The 26,378-nt window shown below is 40.5% G+C and overlaps 1 protein-coding gene and 1 pseudogene across 1 annotated transcript in view; both read left to right on the top strand.

Moving 5' to 3' along the window:
* Positions 1 to 26,378, top strand: part of PRRG1 (proline rich and Gla domain 1) — a 126,956-nt gene that overhangs the window by 97,137 nt on the left and 3,441 nt on the right. The gene's annotated exons all lie outside the window — the stretch shown is intronic.
* On the top strand, positions 5,462 to 6,120 carry LOC132418918 (ferritin heavy chain pseudogene; annotated as a pseudogene).

Here is a 26,378-nt window from a genome sequence, read left to right as displayed (position 1 = left end):
GTCTGCTCTATTGCTGACCCTGTTCCCCACTTTGCTTTTCCTCATATCCACCCTGTGGGCACAGGGGGCAGGAGTGGGGCACATCGGCCATTCCACTGCTTAAGCAGATGTCCACTTGGGGAATGGTTGTTAGTGTTCTCCTCTTGCAAGTACCCTACATGTGGCTTTCTTAGAGCTCCCCTTAGTAGTTCAGGGTCTTAGGGTCTAAACAGTAACTTTGAATTTATGAAAGTGTGACCAACCAACCTAGCATGTGCAGTGGTGATCCTAGTGGCCCCGTCAGCCACCATGCCACTGCTTTGGAGTGCCTGATTGCTTGCTAGGCAGTAGTCACTGTTAGAAACGGCTCATGCTATCCAATAATGAGTGGCGTTCAGTCAGTGGAATTGATGAGAATGGAACTTTCACATTCAAACTGGGATTTGAGTAGAACCCTAAATCAGCAACTTTGCTTGGTAAATGTTTAACGCACCTGTTATTTCATCTGAAAGATGGTGTCACATGCCTCCCATGGCATGCTAGGAGGAGGTTAGCTATGAATTCAGAGAACAGGGGTTTACCTGTTACCCAAGGAATTATATTCCTTAGCCTAATACATTAAACCTCTCTCTCCAAAGAAGTAAAAGAAAGAAGAAAAAAGTCAGAAACCACCCATCCTAGGATGAGGCTGAAGTGTTGTAAAATGATACAATATCCAACAGAAAATGCCAGTTTTTTTAAATTAATGTTTTCCATATTTATGCATAATACTGTGGACCATTAGGGCCACGAATAAATTACCAAAAAGTTTAAACAATTATGAATAATTTTAAAAAGTAGCTACTTTGATAAATATACTAAGGCAAGTGGATGACAAAACCCAATATGTTTTACCATATTTCATCAATTCTCTAATCATTTATTCACATTTTAACTTCTGTGAAATTGAGGTGCTGCAGCTTACAATCAATGACATGTGTTTGAAAGCATGTTTTTTTCTTTTTTAATACAGAAAAAAAGTGTGCTTTTCAATTCATGGTATATTTGATAAAATACAGCAGCCAATCACCACCCCTGCACACTCCTCAGAGATTCCCATCTGGATGGGGCCACTACTGTAAATCAATTTCTGTTACAGTGGGTGGCTGCTGATTTAATATTGGGGGTGGTAACTGGTCCTTTCCCCCAGCGTTAGGGCACAGTTCCTCTAGTGTTAGGGTGCAGCTCCCCCAAGGCAAGACTTCTGACCATGGTTCTCATGGTTGGAATATCAGCAACTGTAAAAATAAGATTCAGTTTAGTGGGATAAGGAGGGTGGGAGGAAGACACAAGAGGGAGACGATATGGGGGGATATATGTATACGTATAGCTGATTCACTTTGTTATACAGCAGAAACTAACACACCATTGTAAAGCAATTATACTCCAATAAAGATGTAATAAATAAATAAATAAAGTGACTATTGATTAAAAAAAGATTCAGTTTAGCCACTTGCAAGGTACAGTAAAATCCATGGCAAAGGAAATTAGAACTTTGCAATAGCCCTATATTGTCAGCCATAGGTCTTAAGTACCATCAAGCTGAAACAGGGCATCTCTTCCCCTAGTGCACAGACAGCCACCTGCAGAGCAAAGAGGGCTCCGCCTTTTCTTGAATTGTATGCTTCAGAGGGTTGCACTGTCATAACTTAACATAGCATTACTATCTGAATGTTAAAATATTACCCCATTCCCAAAGCTAGTATTTGATACCAATCACCGCTCATCATGAATAGACTAAAGCCTGATTTTCCTTTCCATTCTATTATTGAAGAAAGGACTCATGGAATAGGCTCCAGTCATTGTTATAACTGATAGGGTCCAGGAAAACCAAATAGGTCAAGCTCTTCATTTCACAAAGAAGGAAATAACAGCCTCAGAGAAGTTGTCTGTTTGCTCATTTCCCCACAGCAAGATATTGATTGGTCCAGCCCCAAGTAGGACCCAGGTCTCCCTGCCCTGCCTTCCCCTCCCTCTGCGTTGAACACAGTTCCCTCCTAATTTAATGGGTGATGGTTATGCTGGGGTTTCACAGTGGAACAATTTACCTCTAGGCTTCTTATGCCAGTTCTTATTAGGCCTTTAGTAAAGGCACATCACAATATGCTTATTCAAGCCCAGATATGATCGAAATGGAAAAACTGGTGGCTGGTTCATACTCTTAGCTGTATTTTTATTTTTACTGTTTTAAAATGCATTAGAACAGGCAAAGCAGGTGACATTCTTTGCATCTGTAGACCAATATTGTGAGTGCCAAAAAGACCAATGATGCGCCTGATTTCTGACTGGAGTTGGAACTCGTGGCTTTTGATTCCTAATCAGGTACTCCGGAGCATCATACCATGTAGCTGACATAGTTGGAGCACAAGGCAGGAAGAAAAGAAAAAGAAAACCTAATAGAACTTGCAATATAATAGGGCCAACTGGGAAAGAATACAGAGGTTGGCTGAAATTTCCTGTTACTATCTGAGAAGTGGCAACCTGAACTCTTGGACAGTTTTGAACTTGTTTGGTTTAATGGTGAGATCATTTTCAAGGGAGCTGTCTTTAAGCTAAATAAACTGATGAGGTTTCATTATAATTCTAGAGTAATGTCTGAAGAGGTAGAAGAGATGATAAAGAATTCTATTTAAAGTTAGTGAAACTTTTCAATTCTATAGAGATTTATTTTTATTACTTTGAAAGACAGATTACATTATAAAGATCCAGGTACATACTAATAACTAAAATGAGATAAAGTAGTAAGAACAATAATTCCCCACAAATCTAGAATTTCCCCACAAATCTAGAATTTATATTAGTTTTTCATTAAAACTGTTCCATTTTGCTATTTTGTATTTTAAAATATTAAAATCCAGAAACTAACACAACACTGTAAATCAACTATACTTCAAAAAACAAAAAGAAAAAGTATCCAGGGTAAACTTTAGACGAAACTGAGATAAATAATTATTTACTAAGAATTGTAATGTCTCTTCAACTTACTATAAAGAGATACTTTGTTCCAGTATATGCCATTCTCTTTGCCTTTTCCACTCCACCACCTGTTGTATTACTCATTTCCATTATACTAGAAATCCTGTGCTCATTGCAGTTTGGTCTGAATTGTCCTACCACCAACATTCTTGGTGAGAAAAGAAAGTAATTGCCTGAATTAATGTATTCTAAGTTGCAATCTGTGTGGCAGATAGTTGATCTAAGAACCATTTTACCCCCTTCTTCCTTGCTAAGAGAACCCCAATTTGGGGGAGTAATAACATACCCAGGTGCTAGAGGTGAATCATAGTCTAATCATGATTCTGGTCTAGTCTAGTCATTGCCATGACTAATCACAGCAATACTGTTCCCTTTCCATAATCTGTAGTAATGTCTTCTCCCTCATTCTTTTTTTTTTTTTAATTTTTATTTTTTATTTTATTTATTTAAATTTATTTATTTATTTATTTAATCTATTTTTGGCTGCGTTGGGTCTTCGTTGCTGCATGAAGGCTTCCTCTAGTTGCAAGCAAGCAGGGGCCACTCTTCGCTGCAGTGCACGTGCTTCTCATTGTGGTGGCCTCTCTTGTTGCAGAGCAAGGGCTCTAGGTGCGTGGGCTTCAGTAGCTGTGGCACCCGGGCTTAGTTGCTCCTTGGCATGTGGGATCTTCCCAGACCAGGGCTCGAACCCGTGTCCCCTGCACTGGCAGGCAGATTCTTAACCACTGCGCCACCAGGGAAGCCCCCTCATTCTTGATATTGGTAATTTGCCTTCTCTCTTTTTTCCTGATCTGTCAGTCTAGAAATTTCTTTAATCCTAAAGAGTCTGTGTTTGGTTTTATTTATTTTCTCTATTTTTTGTTTATTTTCTATTTCACTGAATTTTCCTTTCTTGATTGTTCCTGACTTATGCTTGATTTGGGTGTTTATTGCTCTTCTTTTTCTTGTTCCTTAAGGGCGATGGTTAGATTTTTGATTTTACATGTTTTTTTCTTTTTTAATCGTGTGTGATTTGAATCCTTTGAAATTTATTGAGACTTGGTTATGGCCCAGAATATGATTGATCTTGGTAAATATTCTATGTGTACTTGAGAAGAATGTGCTTCTAAAGAATATATTTAAAAGTTTCTTCTCTTCTGTTTCATGAGTATTATTTCTTCCTCTTTTGCTTTTCTCCTCCTGATTTATAAGAAGTAATACCATACTGGTTGCCTGCAGAAAGGAGACCAGTGTGGCTTTGAACCATGTGACTATATTACCTATTCAGAAAATTCTGTAGTTTTAGAAATTTTTGAAAAATGATAATTGAATCATGGTAGTGGTTAAACACACCAAAAACATCTACGCGCACGCATGCGCGCATACACACACACACACCACATACCCTAAAGGGTATCATTAGCACACCAGATATATGAGGAATTCTTGGAAGATAGGAAATGGCAGATACAGTCAAATTAGTTAATTCAGAGAATTTGAAACATCTGCGGTAGAAAACTGAGGCCATTCAGACACACTTCAGGAACAGTCACCAAAACTGAAGCATTGTACAGAGTCCTAGGTCAGCAGTGAGATGAAAGACCTACTCTATGAACGGTACATGTTTCATCCTGCCCTGAGCCTCCCCCACCCCTGCTTCCATTGGGCATAAGCACCTGTGCCATATGACCACCTTTAATCTCCCAAAACTGCACTCCAAAGACAGCGAATGAGCTTAAGATACCTGTAGACCTGCACAGAAGGGAAACATCAGGACACAGCTACCTCGAAGGGAAAAACATTTGTCTTCTGATGTGAGAAATTACATCTTTCTTTTGGCAACAGTGAGGGTCTCTAGCCTACCTGAAAGCTCCATGCCATGTTCCCGCAAAGGAGGCCACTGAATAATTGACACGCTCTGCCCTCCCATTCCAAGGAGGAGACTATAAGTGAAATGGATGTCCGAACTCCAGAGCTTATCCGTGGTAATTACCGAGGCTAATCAAATGAGTCCTTTCTTCCTAAGTTTAAATGAACAAAAAGGCTTGCCAGACATTGAGGAAAGTAAAAGAGAAGATCATGATGAACAAACACAACTATTTCTACAGAAAAAGCAAATATAATACAGGAAACAGAATAAATTCATATTCTCAGAATTTTAAGGAAGATAGTGGGTTTATAAAATGAGAGCAGGGTGCTATAAGAAGGAGCAATTAGAGAACAAGAGAAAGTCCTTGGAAGATAAAAATATTATTGCAAAATTTAAAGATTAATAGATGCCAGATGCTCAGCGCAGTCGGCCTACCTCACCCAGGCCTGGATGAAACCTGGAACACAGGTTTCGTGCCCCGCCCTCCGTGCACATCAACCCTCCCAATCCCCCCCCCCCCCCCCCGGTAACGGAACCGGAACCTCCTTTCCCCCTCCCAAACCCGGGTAATGGGCCGCCCTTTCCGTCCATCCCAAAGCGGCCGCCCTCTTCGACCACATGGGACCGCTCCGAGGCAGCTACCGCAGGCTCCGCGGCCTTGCTTTCTCGCTCGCCACGCTGCCCACGCCGCCCTCTCAGGTGCGCCAGAACTACCACCGCGACTGCGAGGCCGCTGTCAACAGCCATTTCACCCTGGAGCTCCACGCCTCTTTCGTGTGCCTGGCCCTGGCCTTTTACCTCGACCGCGACGACGTGGCCTTGAAGCACTTCACCCGGTTCTTCCTGCACCGCTCCCACGAGCACAGCGGGCGGGCCCAGGGCCTGATGGGTCTACAGAACCAGCGTGGGGGCCGCCTCCACTTCCAAGACATCAGGAAGCCAGACAGTGACGAGTGGAAGAGCGGCCTCAAGGCCATGAAGTGCGCCTTGTTCCTGGAGAAGCTCGTGAACCAGAGCCTGCTCCACCTGCACCAGCTGGCCATCGACAAGAGCGACCCCCACCTGCGCCACTTCCTGGCAACTCACTACCTCCGCCAGCAGGTGGCGTTCATCAGCGAGCTGGAGGGTCATGTCACCACCCTGAGCATGATGGGGGCCCCGGACGTCGACCTGGCAGGGTCCCTCTTTGACAAGCTCACCCTGGGCGACAGCGACAAGAACTGAGCGTGGACTGGACTTCCCCAGAGCCACGGGGTGACCAGAGCCCTGGTCACCGTGCCTGCCATGAACACGGCAATAGTGCCCTTGCAGAAGAAATTCGATTTTTTTTTTTTTTTTTTTTTTTTTGGCAACAAGTGCAGGACTCTTTTCCTGGACTTTATCACTTAAGTTTTTTTCTTCCAGTTTTTCCGTTTCTTCCAATAAAGTTATTGGTTCATAAATAAATAAAGGTCTCTGGTTGATTCATGTGGGCAAATCTCATTTTTTAAGTTTTAAAACAGGTATCCAGGAGTCTCTGAACACAGCCATACCCCAACCATATGCAGCTCAGGATCTCCACTGGGAGGGAGAAGGTGTTCCATGGGGCCCTGGAAAACACAAAATCAATCTTCCCCTTATAAATAATGTGGGTATATGGGGGTAGACTGGGGTGGGGTGGGGTGAGGTAGGGGTCCCTGGTGAATGTGGGTGCATGTGCATAGTAAAAGTATAGAACCATAGCCTGAAAATCATGATTGCAGTTGCCTCTGGGGAAGAAGTGAAGGGAATAGGATTGCGCAGGGATTAAAATAAAGGGAGTCTTCAGTTTCACCTGAAATGTTCATGTTCATTAAATTATGCAGATACTAATTGTTAAGTATGAGTAGAAGATGGGGGGTGGAGGGGTTTGGAAGTCTGAATGGTGGAGTATCTCTTTGACAAGTTCACTCTGGGCAACAGTGATAATGGAAAAATGAGTGTTAGGCTGTCTTGCTCAGAAACAACGGGGGTGACTTCCCATGGTCACCAGTGCCTGGCATGCATGTTGTAATAACAAAACATCCACTTATATATGTTTTCTTTCCTTTGTATCGGATGTGTATATATGCATGCGTGTGTGTGTGTGTGTGTGTGTGTGTGTGTGTATTTTAATTCCAACCAGCAGCAGAGTTCATTTTGAATCTCTAGACTACATTCTGAATGTTTGCTTAGGAAGACGCCCTTTGTTGAAAAGCAGTTTGGTGATCACATTACTGGAAATGATATAGCTGCTTCCTAGACCTTCCCTGAGCCTGGCTGTATTTCTGCCCTTGGGTTTCATATATCCAACTTTGATTTAGTTTTTGTTATTTGCTACCAAGAGAACCAAAGCTAATATGTCTTATTATCAACACGCTTTTACCAGCCTCCACTGTATTTACAGTAGAGTAAATAGCTCTTCTAGGGTAGTAAATGACATTTTTCTCTTTATCCCTACTACGGAGTCCACTGAAAGGGAAAAGGATCAAGGGTAGAAGAGATCAAATAAGAACAATTGCCCGGTTGATTCGTGTGTGCAACTCTCTTACCTTTAAAGTTTTAAAACAAGTATCCAGGAGTCTCTCCAGCTACCCATGCCCGGTCCACATGTAGCTCAGGATCTCCACAGAGGGAGGGAGAAGGTGTTCCATGGGACCCTGGAAAACACAAAATCCGTCTTCCCCTAATAAACAATGTGGGGGTGGCCTGGGGCCCTGGTGAATGTGGATGTCTCTACATAGTTGAAGTATAAAAACATGCCCTGAAAATCATGATTGGGGTTGATCAGGGGAAAGAGTGAAGGGAATGAGATTGGGCAGGGCTTGAAATAAAGGGGGTCTTCACTTTATTTGAAATGTTAATGGTTAATTCTGGATTAGCAAGATGGGGGGCCCTGGAAGCCAACACAGCAGAGTCCCTCTTTGAAAAGCTCACCCTGCGCTACAGTGTTAAGGGAAACTGAGCCTTAGCCTGTCTTCCCCATAGATGTGAGGGTGACTTCCTCTGGTCCCCTATGCAGGACATGCAGTTGTCCTTAGAAAACCTCTACTTTCCCCTTATAAACAGTGTGGTTATGTGGGGTGAGGTGAGAGGGGCAGTTTGGGGCTCTGGTGTCTGTGGGTGCATGTGTATGGTAAAAATGTGGATAAAAACATGTTCTGTAATGCATCATAGCGGTTGCCTCCCAGGAAGAAGTGAAAAACGGCATTGGGCAGGGGTTAAATAAATGGAGTCTTCAACTTTATCTGAAGTATGTTAGCTTATTAAATTATGCAAGTGTTAATGTTTATTACTTCTCAGTAATTCTAGTTCATTCTAGTTGTTAACATCAGGATTTCCTTCTTTCCCATGGCTGAATAATACTCCATTGTGTATGTGTGTGTGTGTGTGTGTGTATATATATATATATAATATATATATATTATATATATATCCTCCCGGACCAGGGCACGAACCCGTGTCCCCTGCATCGGCAGGCGGACTCTCAACCACTGTGCCACCAGGGAAGCCCAGTTCAGTTTATTCTTAAATATTTTATTGCTTTTGATTTTATTGTGAATAAGATTGTTTTCTTTATTTTTCAGATGTCTTGTTAGTGTATAGAAAATACAACTGTTTACGTTAATTTTGTATCCTGCAACTTTCCTGAATTCCTTGATTAGTTATAACAGGTTTTTGGTGGAGTCTTTAGGACTTTCTATATATATAATCATATCATCTGCAAAGACATTCTGACTTCTTCCTTTCCAATATGGTTTCCTTTTATTTCTCTTTCTTGCCTGATTGCTATGGCTGGGACTTCCAGTACTATGTTGAATAGGAGTGGTGAAAGTGGGATTCTTGTCTTGTTCCTGATCTTAGAGGAAAAGCTTTCAACTTTTCATCATTGTGGATGATGTTAGCTGTGGACTTGCTCTATATGGCTTGTATTATGTTGAGGTGTCTTCTCTCTATACCCAATTTAAGAATTTTTATCATGAAAGAATGTATTTTATTATTTTTATTCATCAAGGTGATCATATGATTTTTATCTTCCATTCTATTAATGTAGTGGATCAGTTTTTGATTTGCATATGTTAAACTATCCTTCCATCCCAGTGATAAATCCCACTTGATCATAGAACGTGACCTTTTTAATGTGCTGCTCAGTTCAGTTTGCAAAGGTTATGTTGAGGATATTTGCATCTATACTGAACAGGGATATTGACCTGTAGTTTTTTTTCTTGTAGTGTCCTTACCTGGCTTTGGTATTAGGGTAATGCTAGCCTTGTAAGATGATTTTTGGAGTGTTCCCTCCTGTCCAATTTTTTGGAAGTGTTTGAGAAGGATTGGTGTTAATTCTTCTTTAAATGTTTGGTAGAATTCACCAGGGAAACGATCTGGTCCTGGCTTTTCTTTGGGAGAGCTTTTTCATTAGTGATTCAATTACCCTACTCATTATTGTTCTGTTCAGATTTTCTGTTTCTTCCTGATAAAAGTCTTGGTAGTTGCATGTTTCTCAGAATTTATCCATTTCTTCTAGGTTCCAATTTGTTGGTGTATAGTTGTTTATAGGATCTCTTATGATCCTTTGTATTTCTGTGGTATCAGTTGTAATGTCTCCTCTTTCATTTCTGATTTTGAGTCTTTTTTTTCCTTAGTCTAGCCAAAGGTTGTCAATTTCATTAATTTTTTTTCTTGATGTATGCATTTGTCACTATGCATTTCCCTCTTAGAACTGTTGTTTGTGCATCCCATTTGTTTTCATATGCTGTTTCCACTTTTGTTTGCCTCAAGATAATATTCTATTTCCCTTTTGAATTGTTCTGTGACCCTTCGGTTGTTCAGGAGTATGTTTTTTTAATTTCCACATATTGGTGATTTTTCCAGCTTTCCTTCCATTGCTGACTTCTAGTTTCATACCATTGTGCTCAGGAAAGCTACTTGGTATGATTTCAGTCTTCTTAAATTTGCTAAGACTTTTTCTGAGACTTATCATGCGATCTACACTGGAGAATGTTTCTCCTGTGCTTGAGAAGAATGTGTGTGTTCTCCCGCTGTTGGATGGGATGATCTGTATATATCTATTTGACCCCTTTGACCTAAAGTACAGTAAAGTCCAACCTTTCCTCGTTGATTTTCTGTCTGGATGATCTGTGTTGAGAGTAGAGTATTAAAGGCCCCAACTATTATTGTATTGCTATTTATTTCTCCTTTTACATCTCTTAGTGTTTGCTTTATATTACTTAGGCATTCTGTGTTGGGTGCCTAAATATTTACACTTGTTATATCTTCTTGATGAATTGACTCCTTCATCATAATGACTTTGTGTCTTTTGCCATATTTAGCTTTAAATCTATTTTGTGTGATAGATGCATAGCTACTTCTGCTTTCTTTTGGTTATATTTGCTAGAAATACCTTTTTCCACCCCTACACTCTCTATATATGTATGTCCTTAAAGCTAAAGTAATTATCTTGTAGGCAACTTATCACTGGATCTTGTTTTTTTAATCCATTCAGCCATCCTATGTCTCTTGATTAGAGAATTTAATCCTTTTATGTTTAAAATAATTATTTATAGGTAAGGACTTACTATTGCCATTTTGTTCATTGTTTTCTGACTGTTTTGTACATCCTTTGTTCCTTTTTTTGCCTCTCTTGCTGTCTTGATTTGATGACTTTTTGTAGTGGAATGCTTTGATTCCTTTTATTATAATCTTTTTTTTGTATCTAACACAGGTTTTTCCCTTGCATCTTTGGGATTGGTTACTGATGATTATTGTGATCCTTTGGTCATGTCATGTTTCCTTGATGTTTTTCATGTTCCTTGAAGTTTTGCATTGCTGTCTTTTCATTTGAAGCAGTAGTCACCTCCTACAGTCTTTACTAATTGCCTTCAGGAGAGAAATACCTGCTCTGAGCCCTGGTAGTGATTCTGAGGCTTTCTCAGACCTTCTATTGATATAGCTGCTCCATACTTCTTCCTCCCTCTTGTGGCAGAAGTCTTAAGCTTTTTCTTTCTTTTTTTTTTTTTTTTTTTTTTTGTGGTATGCGGGCCTCTCACTGTTGTGGCCTCTCCTGTTGCAGAGCACAGGCTCTGGACGCACAGGCTCAGCGGCCATGGCTCACTGGTCCAGCCGCTCCGCGGCATGTGGGATCTTCTCGGACCGGGGCACGAACCCATGTCCCCTGCATCTGCAGGCAGACTTTCAACCACTGCGCCACCAGGGAAGCCCCTTAAGGTTTTTCTTATGCCTTCTCTTGTTCTTGCGCTGCACCAGTACAGGTGATGACAGTCTCACTTTTGTTTTCCAAAAAGTGGCACTAAATCTCAAGTTTGTGGTGTTTCCCTAGCCTGCAGATTTGGGCGATTTTCTGCACGTGCTTACTAGCCATTTTCCAAAGCTCACCCTGCCACCACCACTGGGAGCACACACAGGGAGCTGACCAAAGTGTGGGTGTGTGTGTGTAGAGGAGGCATGCTGAGTACTGAGGGTACCCACAGGTCAATTGGGGTCATCCATGAGCAAGGCATAACCAGTGTTTGTGGGCAGGCTTCTTGATGGAGTCCAAGACACAATTATTAGGATCCATGTCCCTTTAATGCCCTCTAAGAGGCCTGTCTGCCACTCTCTCAGCTTCTTCTTGACCCCCAGTCATGAAGCTCACAATTCAGTATTCCTCTCCAATGTGTCTGAAATTTGTATTATTTTTTCCAATGGTGTGTTGGAACTTTTCCTCTGGAAACCTGGACTTCCACAAAGGTTCTCACATCTGTGGGTGATTGTCTAAGACAGTGTGTTCCAGGGGCTCCTGGACTGTGGCCAAGAGGAGCTGGAACTGGTTCACAGGCTACCCCAGGAGCCATACCTGGGACCAAGTCAATATGCCCTTTACCCAGCGTGTGGGTGGTTGAGCCTCCTTCTGGGACATTTAGCATATGGAGCTGCATCATCCCACAGCTCCCACAAGGCACTGTTGTCCATGAATGGATGCCAAATTGTTGTTGAGGGGGGACAAAAACAATAAATCTCTTATTTCACCATGATGCTGACATTACTCTTGCTAATATTTCTACTTATGATTTTTCATCTGTGTTCATACTTTAACATGTAGATTTTTAAAAAATATGTGTGAGTAACACCCCTGTCCTGCTTTGGTGTTAGGATCATTCTGCCCTTGTAAAACAAACTGGGAAGTTTTCTCCATGTTTATATGCTCTGGAAGAGTTTTCGTATCATAGGTGTTTTGTTCTTAGGCGGTTTAGTAGAATTCCCATTAACATTATCTGGATTTGCTTTCTTTTTGTTAAGATAGATACGTTTATTTCTGTGAAAAAAAAATGCCTTTGGGATTTTGATAGGGATTGCATTGAATCTGTGGATTGCTTTGGGTAGTATGGATATTTTAACAATATTAAGTCTTCTAATCCATGAAATGGTATGTCTTTTCATTTATTTGTTTCTTTTTAAATTTCTTTCAGCAATGTTTTGTGTCACATTGATTGATTTTCATACATTCAACTATCCTTGTATCCCAGGGATAAATCCCACTTGGTCATGATATATGATCCCTTTAATGTGCTGTTGAATTTTGTTTGCCTAGTATTTTGTTGAGGTTTTTTGCATCTATATTCATCAGAGATATTGGCCTGTAGTTTCCTTTTCTTGTAATTTCATTTTCTGACTTTGGAGGTAGTGTAATACTGGCCACATAAAATCAGTTTAGAAGTGTTTCCTCCTCTTCAGTTTCTTGGAAGAGTTTGAGAAGGATTAGTATTATTTTTTCTTAAATTCACATAGGGGCTTCCCTGGTGGTGCAGTGGTTGGGAACCCACCTGCCAGTGCAGGGGACACAGGTTCAGGTCCTGGTCCGGGAGGATCTCACATGCTGCGGAGCAACTAAGCCCGTGCACCACAGCTACTGAGCCTGTGCTCTGGAGCCCGCGAGCCACAGCTACTGAGCCCACGTGCCACAACTACTGAAGCCCGCACGCCTAGAGCCTGTGCTCCGCAACAGGAGAAGCCACCGCAATGAGAAGCCCGTGCACCGCAACGAGGAGTGGCCCCCGCTCGCCACAACTAGAGAAAGCCCACGCACAGCAACAAAGACCCAACACAGCCATAAATAAATAAATAAATTTATTAAAAAAAATATTCACATGGAACCACAAAGGACTCCAATGAATGCATAAGGAAGAAGCAGTGAAGAAAATACAAATAGGAAAGAAAGAAATCCTCTCATATGCTCCAATATGTATGAACCTTGAGGACACTATGAAAAGTGAAATAAGCCAATCACAGAAGGACACATACTGCATTATTCCACTAATAGAAGATATACAAAGTAATCAGGCTCATAAAAAGAAGGTTGGATGGAGATTTCCAGGTGCTGGGGGGCAGGGAAAACTGGGAATTTGCTGTTCAATGTGTATAGAGTTTCAGTTATGCACAATAAAAAAGTTCTAGATATCGTGCTACACAATATTGGGATTATAGTTGAAGATACTGTATTGTACACTTAAATTTTAATTAAGAGGGTAGATATCGTGTTACATGTTTTCTACCACAATAATAAATCACTTGTAATAGATGCCTTGTAAATATCTGTTGAATAAATGAAAAGTAAAAATAGATAATCTTATTTATTATACTTAGTAATCTATCAAGATTCTTCCTTAGATTTCAAGATATTAATTGCCACCACATACCATTTTGGCCATCCTAACATATTTTAATATGTAATTCTCTTACTGCTTTTAGTTTCTAAATAGCTTAGAATATCAAATTTTATTTTCCCTTTAACTCAAGAAATTTAGAAAGATGTTAATAAAATTTAAAACAGATGTTGGGATTACCACTTTTTGCTAATTTTTAATTGTATATGATATCGAGTGAGAATATAATTGCCCTAATTTCATTCATTTCTTTTTGTTCATTGTTCATTTAACAAGTATTTAGTGCATGCCTACTGTGTATCACGCACTATACTCATCAATGAGGATATAGCATGGTCAGACAAAGGCCCTTGTCTTAAAGGAACTTAAAGCCTAAAAATAAATAAGTAAATAAATATGATTAATTTCAATTGGGATTAAAACCATAGATAAGTATTTAGTTTACTGTGATAGAGAATAGCTTTTGCTGGAGGAGACATTATTATTATTTTGAATAAGGTGATCAGGGATACTTCTGTGGGTTGATGTTATATTGAAGGCCAAAGGATAAGTGAGAGTCAGCATATAATATAGCCAAGGGAAGGCATTTTAGGTGTTAGGGCATCAGAAAGGAGGAGGTGTATGTCACTGAACCATAATGAATTGAGGTAGAGTTGTACAAGGTAAGGTGGAGATGTAGGGTCTTGTAAGCAGTATTAGAGTAGTCCAAATTATATTCCAAGTGCAAATGCAAGGCTGTAAAGGGGTTTAAGCAGGCAAATGATTCTGGCTGTTCTGAAGGATGTTGGGTTTGGGGAAGAGTTGAAGCAAGAGGACCAGGTAAGAGGTATTGCAGAGGTCCAGGTGAAAGACCATGGTAGTTGGAACGACAGGGGTGGCTAAGGAAATGAGATACAGACAGATTCACATGGATTTTGGATAAGCTGATAGGATTTGTTCATCGATTTGAAAGTGAGAAATAAGAAATGGAGAAAATCTAGATTCAGAGATTTGGACTTGAGCACCTGGGTTGATGGTAGTGCTGTTTATTAATCTGGGGACTTTTGCTGGGGATACATTGGAGGTGGAAGGGTGGGGAAGGTATGTCATCGAAACAAAATCTGAGATGCATATTTTAGACATCCAAGTGGAATTGTCATGCAGGTAGCCAGAAAAATGAATCTGGAGCTCAGGAGGAGGTCTTGTTTTGAAATATACATATGGGAGGCATCAGCTACAGATGATGTTGAGCTGAGGTCAAGGTACTGGAGAAGCTTACCAGAAAGGGAGTGGGGAGAGAGCATGGGGCAGCCTGCCACACACCCAGGGCAGCTAACATTAGAGAGCTGCTGGCCCCACCTGGACCATTACCTCATTCCAGACTGTGACCACCTGTGTCCACACCCAGTGGCCCCAAATCAGCCTGGCTTCTGGTTTCTCCTTTCAGGATGTGAAGAAGAGTTAGCTCTTTACGTTGTCTTCCCCAAGGAAATGATCTCCTTTTTCCATATGTCTTGTTTTTTTCTGTTCCCTTTCAAAACCTCAGTCTCTCACTCAGTCCACTGTGTTTGACCAGATGAAATCTGTACCCATGTAAAGTCTAAGGTTGTCCATGTCTGGGGAAAAAATTCTCAAAATATTTTGTTTCTTCTGAGCCGCCTATGTGTTACAAAGATAAAAGTTGAAAATTACAGATTTTTGTATGCAGTATTCAAGGTTACAGGAATAGTGTGAGTCTTTTTAAAGCTAGCAGATTGCTTTGAACATCTAATAAAACGTGAATAAGTTTATCTACATAGTAATTACCATCAACAATTCATCACTGCATTTTAACACTTTTTTAAAAAATGAAAATTATCGCCCTGTGAGTTCAGTTTCCAGAAAATGCTATTGGCATTTACCTCTTCTTAGTCAAAGTTGGTCACAGTTTTTACTTTCTTTCTTTCTCTGCTTGCTTGAAGGACCCCTCCTCTCTCTGACCTCGACTCAGATCCTACCTAGTAACTGTACTCCTCTAGATATGAGGAAGCACAGTGTAAGCAGCTGTGTTTATAACTGTAAATTGACTGAGGATCCTTATTTTCCTGACTTGGAGAGGCAGTTTGCTGTACCGATTTCTTAAGCTCAGATTACCTGGCTTCAAATCCCAGTTTATCCACTTACTTATCTTGGGTAAACTTGGCCAAGTTATTTAACTTCTCTGTGCCTCAGTTTCCTCACACGTAAAATAGAGATAATAAAAGTGTCAATCCCATTGGGTTTTTGCAATTAAATGAGCTATATGTAAATCATTTTGAACAGTGTCTGGTATATAGTAGGTACATTATGTGTTAGTCATCGTTTATCATCACCATCCTCATTGTCCACCCACTTCTAAGTTTTTTTGTGCTGTTTATGCTTTGGGGAGAAGATTTCATGTCTGTACTTTGCTACTGGTGGGTCTCTTGCATTTTGACCAACATTCGTTACCTGCATATTTAGAAGGAAAAACTCTTTGTAGCTGCTTAGTTGTCAGGTGTTGCCAGGATTCAGGAGGGTAGATCGCTATTTTCACTAACCCAAACTCAGGCCCAAGACTACAAGCGAATTTTGCTATGACAGTTTTCCCTAGTAATCCTCCCCATTCTGTCTCAATGAGCTTCCCTTTTAAATCACCCCGTAGAACACTTTTTGCTTATTCTTCCCAATTCCAGGTTGCCCAAGTCTGTGTTTTCCATCCTGAACTACCTCTCAGTTCTCAGAGATGGAAAAGAGCAAAAGGATGAAGTGCTAATCGTTAATCGTAATCCCCCTGTCATCTGGAGGTTGGGATCTGAAAAGGAGAGGAATGAGTGGGCACAAATGGGGGGCTGAGGAGTAGGCAAACAGGATCACATTAGAGCTACTAACAAAATAATAACTAAAATTGATAAATAACACCACACTTCGCCATGGGGGTTCTCAAGCTTTGTTGCACGTTAGAATTACCTCCAGGGTACATCCCAGACCAATTATATCAGTCTCTGGGGGCGGGACCTAGGCATCCCAGGCAGTCAAACCAGCATGAGCACCTTGCTACTTAAAGTGTGGTCTGTAGAGCAGCAGCAGCAACCTCACCTGAGAGCCTGTTAGAAACTCAGTAGTCTTAGGCACTACCCCAGACTTACTGAATCAGAATCTACAGTTTTTTAAATTTTTGGCTGCGTTGGGTCTTCGTTTCTGCGCGTGGGCTTTCTCTAGTTGCGGCAAGCGAGGGCTACCCTTCGTTGTGGTGAGCGGGCTTCTCATCGCGGTGGCTTCTCTTGTTGCGGAGCAAGGGCTCTAGGGCGCACGGGCTTCAGCAGTTGTGGCTCGTGGGCTCTAGAGCGCAGGCTCAATAGTTGTGGTGCACGGGCTTAGTTGCTCCGCGGCATGTGGGATCATTTCTTTTCAGTCTTTATTCTTTATTCTTTTCTGCAGCGGTGAATTCCACCATTCTGTCTTCCAGGTCACTTATCCGTTCTTCTGCCTCAGTTATTTTGCTATTGATTCCTTCTAGTGTAGTTTTCATTTCAGTTATTGTATTGTTCATCTCTGTTTGTTTGTTCTTTGATTCTTGTAGGTCTTTCTTAAACATTTCTTGCATCTTCTTGATCTTTGTCTCCATTCTTTTTCCAAGGTCCTGGATCATCTTCACTATCATTATTCTGAATTCTTTTTCTGGAAGGTTGCCTATCTCCACTTCATTCAGTTGTTTTTCTGGGGTTTTCTCTTGTTTCTTCATCTGGTACATAGTCCTCTGCCTTTTCATCTTGTCTGTCTTTCTGTGAATGTGTTTTTTGTTCCACAGGCTGCAGGATTGTAGTTCTTCTTGCTTCTGCTGTCTGCCCTCTGGTGGGTGAGGCTATCTAAGAGGCTTGTGTACGTTTCCTGATGGGAGGGACTGGTGGTGGGTAGAGCTGAGTGTTGCTCTGGTGGGCAGAGCTCAGTAAAACTTTAATCTGCTTGTCTGCTGATGGGTGGGGCTGGGTTCCCTCCCTGTTGGTTGTTTGGCCTGAGGCGAGCCAATACTGGAGCCTACGTGGGCTCTTTGGTGGGGCCAATGACAGCCCCCGGGAGGGCTCATGCCAAGGAGTACTTCCCAGACCTTCTGCTGCCAGTGTCCTTGTCCCCACAGTGAGCCACAGCCACCCCTTGCCTCTTCAGGAGACCCTCCAACACTAGCAGGTAGGTGTGGCTCAGTCTCCCCTGGGGTCACTGCTCCTCCCCTGGGTCCCGATGCGCACACTACTTTGTGTGTGCTCTCCAAGAGTGGAGTCTCTGTTTCCTCCAGTCCTGTCGAAGTCCTGCAATCAAATCCCACTAGGCTTCAAAGTCTGATTCTCTAGGAATTCCTCTTCCTGTTGCCGGACCCTCAGGTTGTGAAGCCTGACATGGGGCTCAGAACCTTCACTCCAGTGGGTGGACTTCTGTGGCATAAGTGTTCTCCAGTCTGTGAGTCACCCACTCAGCAGTTACGGGATTTGATTTTACTGTGATTGTGCCCTTCCTACCATCTCATTGTGGCTTCTCCTTTGTCTTTGGATGTGGGGGTACCCTTTCTGGTGGGCTCCGGTGTCCTCCTGTTGATGATTGTCCAGCAGCTAGCCATGACTCTGGCGTTCTCACAAGAGGGAGTGAGAGCACGTCCTTCTACTCTGCCATCTTGGTTCGTCTTTTCTGTTGTACAAGTTTTGATGGTCATTCTGACCAGTGTGAGGTGATGTTATAGAGATTGTTTTAAACAAATTAATTTTGGCAATATAACCCAGAGGTAGATAAAAGGTCACATATACGTAACATGCATCCATAGACATACATAGACCCACAGAGACCTTATAGCTTCCATTCCAGATTTTAGCCATGAATAAGATACAACAATACAAAACTCACTTGTGTATAAATAATGATTGAATCCAAATTGTGTCTGGCAGATGGAACAAGTTAGGATTACCTGCTCCAGTGGCTAAAGCTTTTTACTAATATTTTCGGAGAAGACTTTAAAGATTTGTATTTGTCCTTGACAAGTAATATTATGGAGGCTATGGAGTAGATTTTGTGCAACAGAGCTTTGAAGGCAGTTGCATTATTAAAAGCATCCCCCCCACCCTCTTTTTCTTCAGTCTTAGGTGATTATGAGCAGTGTTTTAGTTACCATGTCTTTGAAATATAATCTCCCCAGGAGCTAAGATTTACATCTTCAAGGGACAGAGAGAAAGATTGTAAGTTTGCTCCTAGGAGTTTCAGTGCCCTTTGGATCATTTCAGGAATCCCAATAAAAGGTAGTGCCACACACACCCCCAATAATTAGGGGAATACACCCTGTAAAAAGAATTCTCTGGACTCAGGGTCCAAGGGGGCCCATTCAGGGTTGGAAATGAAGAAGGGGTCATTTGGGTCACTGTGGTCATGGAAACCATCAACCCATTGGACTGTGCCAATTTTGTGCAGCAGGAGATGGTTCTCGTCTTGATGTTTTCCATTCACTGTGATGCTTAGCAGTGATCACTGTGGTGGAAGGATGGGGATGGTGCTAGGCAATAAATATCCAAGTAAGGAGAGGGACGGCTCTGGTACAGGTATCGGTGGCTCTAGGAACCTTTGCCTTCTCTTCTCCCTCCTCCTCCTCAGTAGAGGCCCCGATAATCTCGTCAGCTTTTCTTTTGGTGGCAGGAATGTCTCATGAGGCATGTTTCTCCATTCTGCCTCATTCAGGGGAAAGCTGAGGGGCTCAGGATCTGTGGTATCATACAGGAGAGGGGCAGGTTATAGATTTTAGGATCTTCAGAGATACCAACCAGTTAACACGTTTTGGCAGCCATGAGTAGCAATTCAGAGTTTGTTCCCCCCAAAAAAACACGAAAACCTGCAATGGCCAGTTAGCTTCCCCTTCTTCTTCCTGCTGCATAAAATCTTTAGGAAAGGTTTGAATTTAGTTAAGGTATAGTTTCTGATCTGTTTCTGTTGCACTTCTTGATTTTTTCCTATTGCCTCAATCTTAAGAATTATTATTGGAAAATTTTGAATGACATCACTGTGAGCCCTTTTCGTGGGCAGCTGCTTTCCTTTCCAGGGTGTGCCTCCACTAGCATGATACGCACAAGGCCTTTGGAAAAAGCCTCTGAGCCTCTGGAGCATAATAGCACAGTCTTGGCGTGTTGGTATGCTGGCACTGAGTAATGCCCTGGAAGCTTCCATGGGGTTTTACATTTATCAAGGAGCTGGTACACCTCCTTAGAGTTGTTAGGAGGTGCTGGCACCAGGTGCTCAGGAGAGGACATTTATAAATATTTGTCCATTAATTGTTTAGCAACATCATGGCCGGGATGCTTATCTCATCAGGTCTGGGAGGCGAAGAGCAATAGTAGTGAGTAGTGAAGCAGTGACACAGAGACTGCAGGCCTCTGTTGTATTTTCCCTTTTGTGGTGCCGTCAGTTTCCTGTCAGGAGGCTACTTCACTGTTCTGGGTTAAGGCTCACAGTCCAAGCGTGACCCACCAACTCAATTTTCAGAAGTCTCCTATCTTCCTTACCTATAGGAACCCTTTCATCCTGCCTTTAGCCCAGAGCCTCTCTTGGTCAGTGACAATAGCCTGGTGATCCAGTCCACCTTCCTAAGTTCTCCTTGGCCTTGAGGTGTGGAGTACCCTCACACACATTCATAGTCAATTAAAGCCTCTACAGTTAGTGGTCTAATCACCTTATTAGACCACATGCCCTTGATCACACTGCTCTGGGTATACTGTTGATAGCAGCCATGATGTGCAAGCAACATGCAACAGAGGCAGTATGTGAAAGCACATAGCAGCTCAACAGACCTCAGGTAAGCAGTGCCCTTTCTCAGATGGGGTTACCCACCTGAGTTGGTTAGATCATGGTGTGTGATCCTTTTCATATATTGTTGAAATCAGTTTGCTCGTATTTTGTTGAGGATTTTTGCATCTGTGTTCATCAGGGATATTGGCCTGTAACTTTCTTTTCTTGTAGCATCCTCGTCTGGTTTTGGAGTCAGGGTTATGCTCACCTTGTAAAATGAGTTTGGAAGTGTTCCCTCTCCTTTTTTTTGGAAGCCTTGGAGAAGGATTGGTACTAACTCTTCTTTGAATGTGTTGTGTAATTCACCAGTGAAACTGTCTGGTCCTTGTCTTTTGCTGGCAGGTTTTTTGTTTAATAATCTCTAATTTAATTACTGGTAATTGGTCTGTTCAGATTTTCTATTTCTTTATGATCCTGTCTTGGTGTTTGTACATTTCTAGGAATTTATCCATTTCTTCTAGGTTGTCAAATTTGTTGGCAGGTAATTGTTCATAGTAGTCTCTTACATACTTTGTGTTTCTGTGGTATCGGTTGTTATGTGTCCTGTTTCATTTCTGATTTTATTTTAGTCCTCCCTTTTTCTTGGTGAGTCTAAAGGCTTGTCAACTTTGTTTAGCTTTTCAAAGAACCAGCTCTCAGTTTCACTGATTTTTCTATTGTCTTGTTAGTCCCTAGTTAGTTCATATATTTCCACTCTGATCTTTGTTATTTATTTCCTTCCTTCTACTAACTTTGGCCTTCGCTTTTCCTTCTTTGAGTTCACTGAGGTATAAAATTAGGTTTTTTACAATTTTTGTTTCTTGATGTAGGAATTTATTGCAATGAACTTCCCTTTAGAGCTGCTTTTGCTGCATCCCGTATGTTTTGGTATGTTTTATTACCATTTCATTTGTCCCAGGAATTTTTTTTCTCTGTGATTTCTTCGTTGACCCATGGGTTGTTCACATGTTGTTTAATTTCTGAATTTTCCAGTTTCCTTCTTGTAACGGACTTCTAGTTTCATCCCACTGTGGTTGGAAAAGATGCTTGATAGCAGCTTTCAATCTTCGTAATATATTAAGGTTTGGTTTGTGTCCTAACATATGAACTATACTGGAAGAAATTATATGTGCACTTAACAAGAATGTGTATTCTATTGCTTTTGGATGGAATGATCTGTATCTCTCTCAAGTCCATCTGTTCTAATGTATCACTCATTTAAGGCTGATGTTTCCTTATTGATGTTCTGTCTGGTTGACCTATCCATTGATGAAAGTGACGTATAAAAGTCCCCTACTATCATTGTACTGCTGTTTCTCCCTTTAGGGCTGTTAATCTTTGCTTTATATATTGAGGTGCTCCTATGTTGGGTGCATATTTACAAATGGTACATACTCCTGTTGGACTGACCCCTTTATGTAATGCCCTTCTTTCTCTCTTATTACAGTCTTTGTTTTAAAGTCTATTTTGTCTGGTGTAAGTATAGCTACCCCAGCTTTCTTTTGGTTCCTGTTTGCATGGAGTATCTTTTTCCATCCCTTCACTTTCAGTCTCTGTGTCCTTACATGCAAGGTGAGTCTCTTGAAGGCAGCATATAGATAGATAGGTCGTCTTTTTTTTAATGCCTTTTGATTACAGACTTTATTAGTTCATTTACATTTAAAGTAACGAACTATAGGTATATACTTATTTTTGTTTTGTTAATGAATTATAGGTATATACTTACTGCTGTTTTGTTAATTCTTTTCTTACCATTTTATAGTTCTCATTTCTTCTGTTCTTTTCCTTTGTGATTTGATGATTTTTAGTAGTATGCTTAGATTTCTTTTGCTTTATCTTGTGTGTCTTACTATAGGGTTTTTGCTTTGTGTCTACCATGAGGCTTACATATAGCAACTTATAACAACAGTCTATATATTTTAACTTTGAACACATTCTGAAGTTCTACATTCTTACTCCTCCCCCTGCCACGTTATGTTTTTCATATCACATTTTACATCTCTTTATCTCGTATATCCCCCCCTTACATACCATTGACCCTTGAATAACATGGGTTTGAACTGCCCAGGTCCACTTACACATGGATTTGTTTTCACTAAATATGTACTACAGTACTACAAAATATGTACTATAGTACTACACAACGTACAGTTGGTTGACTCCACGGATGTGGAACTGGTATATGCGAATTTTCAAGTGGGTGGAGGGTCAGCACACTTAACCCGTGTTGTTCAAGGGTCAACTATGTCTGTAGTTATTTTTACTACTTTTGTCCTTTAACATTCATACTCGCTTTAAGCCACCATTTTACTATATATTTACCAGTGAGATTTATCCTTTCATATGTTTTCTTGTTACTAGTACCCCTTTTTGTTCAGCTTAAAGAAATTCCTTTAACATGATGAACTCCTTTACCTTTTGCTTGTCCAGAAAACTCTTTCTGTCTCCAACTATCAATACTTAGATGGGGAGAGTAGAGTAGAGTATTCTTGCTTGGAAGTTTTTCTTTCAGCACTTTGACTATATCATGCCACTCCCTTCTGGCCTGCAGCGTTTCACCTAAAAAACCTACTGATGGTCTTACGGGGGTTCCCTTGTATGTTACAAATTGTTTTTCTCTTGCTGCTCTTAGAAGTCTCTCCTTAACTTTTAATTATAATGTGTCTTGGTGTGCGTCTCTTTGGGTTCATCTTGTTAGTTTGGAACTCCCTAGGCTTCCCAATCTGGATGTCTGTTTCCTTCCCCAGGTTAGGGAAGTTTGAGCCATTATTTCTTCAAAATATCTTTCTGTCCCTTTCTCCTCTTTCCGCCTCCTGGCACCTCCCTAAAATGTGAACGTTAAGTCAGCTTGATGTTGTCCCCACAGTCCCTTAAGCTATCATCTTCATTCTTTTTGCTGCTCTGACTGGGTGAGTTCCACTGCCCTGTCTTCGAGTTCACTGACCTTTTTTGCTTCATCTAGTCTGCTGTTGAACCCCACTAGTGTATTCTTCAGTACAGTTATTGTATCCTTCAGCTTTGTGACTTCCTTTTGAAGTTATCACTGAGTTTATCCATTCCTTTCCTGATGTTCCTGAGTACAGCAACATCTTTATGACCATTATTTATTTTGAACTCTTTATCAGATGATAACTAAGTCACTTACCTCAGTTTCATTAAGGATTTTTTTTCTGAGGTTTTTATCTTGTTTCATGTGCAACATATTCCTCTGTTTCTTCACTTTCCTTGACTCTTTGTATTGGTTTCTATATAGTAGATGAAACAACCACCTCTCTGTCTTGAAGGAGTAGCCTCATGTAGGGGATGAACCTTATCATTCAACCCTGTTCTAGCTCTTGGCTGTCTCTCAACCAGCAATCAATCATGAGAAGAAGAGAGTACAAATGCAGGATAGTGGAAATGCATCGGAAATTAAAGACCAGTAACTTCTTTTAAAACAATCTTGTTGTTTATATATAGACTGCTATATCAAAACCTCATGGGAACCACAAACCAAAAATGTACGATAGATAGATATACACACACACACACACACACACAGAAAAAGGAATCCTAACACAAAACTGAAGATAGATAGTCATCAAATCACAAGAGGAGAGACCAAAAGAGGAAGGGAAGAAAAAAGACCTTCACCACAAAATCCAAAACAAAATGGCAATAAGAACATACATATTGATAATTACCTTAAATGTAAAGGACTAAATGCTCCAACCAAAAGACACAGACTAGCTGAATGAATGGATCCAAAAACAAGACCCGTATATATGCTGTCTACAAGAGCCCCACCTCAGACGTAGAGACACATACAGACTGAAAGTGAGGGGATGGAAAAAGGTATTCCATGCAAATGGAAATCAAAAGAAAGCTGGAGTAGCAATACTCATATCAGACAAAATAGACTTTAAAGAATGTTAAAGAGACAAGGAAGGACACTACGTAATGATCAAGGGATCAATCCAAGACGAAGATATAACAATTCTAACTATTTATGCACCCAACAGAGGAGCACCTCAATATATAAGGCAAATACTAACAGCCATAAAAGGGGAAATCGACAGTAACACAATAGTAGCGGGGGACTTTAACACCCCACTTTCATCAATAGACATACACAGGCCTTAAATGACACACTAGACCAGATGGACTTAACTGAAATTTATAGAGCATTCCATCCAAAAGCAGCAGAATACACATTCTTGTCAAGTGCACATGGAACATTCTCCAGAATAGATCACATGCTGGGCCACAAAGCAAACCTTGGTTTACAATTAAGAAAATTGAAATCATATCAAGCATTTTTCCAACCACAATGCTATGAGATTAGAAATCAACTACAAGGAAAAATGTGTAAAAAAAACACAAGCACATGGAGGCTACAAAATATGCTACTAAATAACCAATGGATCACTGAAGAAATCAATACCTAGAGACTAATGAAAATGAAAGCATGACAATCCAAAACCCATGGGACGTAGCAAAAGCAGTTCTAAGAGGGAAGTTTATAGCAATACAGTCTTACCTCAGGAAACAGGAAAAATCTCAAATAAATAACCTAACCTTACACCTAAAGCAAATAGAGAAAGAAGAAACAAAACCCAAAGTTAGTAGAAGGAAAGAAATCATAAAGATCAGAGTAGAAATAAATGAAATAGAGATGAAGACAACAAGAAAAGATCAAGGAAACTAAAACTGGTTCTTTGAGAAGATAAACAAAACTGATAAACCTTTAGCCAGATTCATCAAGAAAAAAAGGGAGAGGGCTCAAATCAATAAAATTAGAAATGAAAAAGGAGAAGTTACAGCACATGCCACAGAAATACAAAGGATCATCAATAAAATTAGAAATGAAAAAGGAGAAGTTACAGCACATGCCACAGAAATACAAAGGATCATGAACGATTACTACAAGCAACTCTATGCCAGTAAGATGGACAGATTCTTAGAAAGGCACAATCTCCCATGACTGAACCAGGAAGAGGTAGAAAATACGAACAGACCAATCATAAGTACTGAAATTGAAACTGTGATTTAAAAACTCCCAAGAAACAAAAGCCCAGGACCAGATGGCTTCACAGTCAAATTCTATCAAACATTTAGAGAAGAGTTAACACCTACCCTTCTCCAACTCTTCCAAAAAATTGCAGAGGAAGGAACACTCCCAAACTCATTCTGTGAGGCCACCATCACCCTCATAGCAAAACCAGACAAAGATCCTACAGAAAAAGAAAATTACAGGCCAGTGTCACTGATGAACATAGATGCAAAAATCCTCAACAAAATACTGGCAAACTGAATTCAACAATACATTAAAAGGATCATACACCACCAGCAAGTGGGATTTAGTCCAGGGATGCATATCTGAAATGATTGTCAGACCTGTCTGGTCCCTTCTGATTACATTTATTATCTGTATCATTTTAGCCTTATCTAAAACTACTGAATCCCTTTAATCTTTTTCATTAAAATTTTTTCTTCATTAAACAAATGTTCATTCCCTCTAAAGCACTGTTTTACCAAGTCTTTTTTTATATTATATTTTTATTAGTTATAATATCACATTGTAATATAGTGTATCATTATTATATTATATTTAGTTATAAATTATTATTATTTTCCATGCAAGTTAAATTTGATCCTTACATGTAATCTGAAAGATCCAGACCAGGGTTAAGAAATGACAAAAGTAAAAGCCATCATGGAAAGAAGGAACAAAACAAAACAGAAGCATCAGTAACAACAAAACCTGTTACCTCACATTGGAGATCAATAATACCTTCTTCATAAAGCAGGCTGCTTGCCACTCACCTGGTCGGCAAGTCTTAATCCATATGAATACCTTCTGCAGTAAAGATTAAGGATTTTTACCAAGTCTTGAAATCACTTATTTGCTCTTTCTGAATATCTTCTGGCTGTTTTCAGTGAGACAGAGAAGAATCTAAAGAGCTCAGAAACACATAAACTGGGTTTACTTGTTTGAAGGACAGTTATACTATTTTACTTGTTTGAATGGCATTTATAGTATTTTACTTGATTTCACATGACTATATTTCTCCAATTCTCTTGCCTCAAAGACAAAGTAAGGCTAGTTTCCCAAGAAATAAATCTGT

Source organism: Delphinus delphis, chromosome X (genome assembly GCF_949987515.2).
Source record: "Delphinus delphis chromosome X, mDelDel1.2, whole genome shotgun sequence".
NCBI classification, from domain to species: Eukaryota; Metazoa; Chordata; class Mammalia; order Artiodactyla; family Delphinidae; genus Delphinus; species Delphinus delphis.
This window is presented reverse-complemented; position numbering and strand designations above follow the sequence as displayed.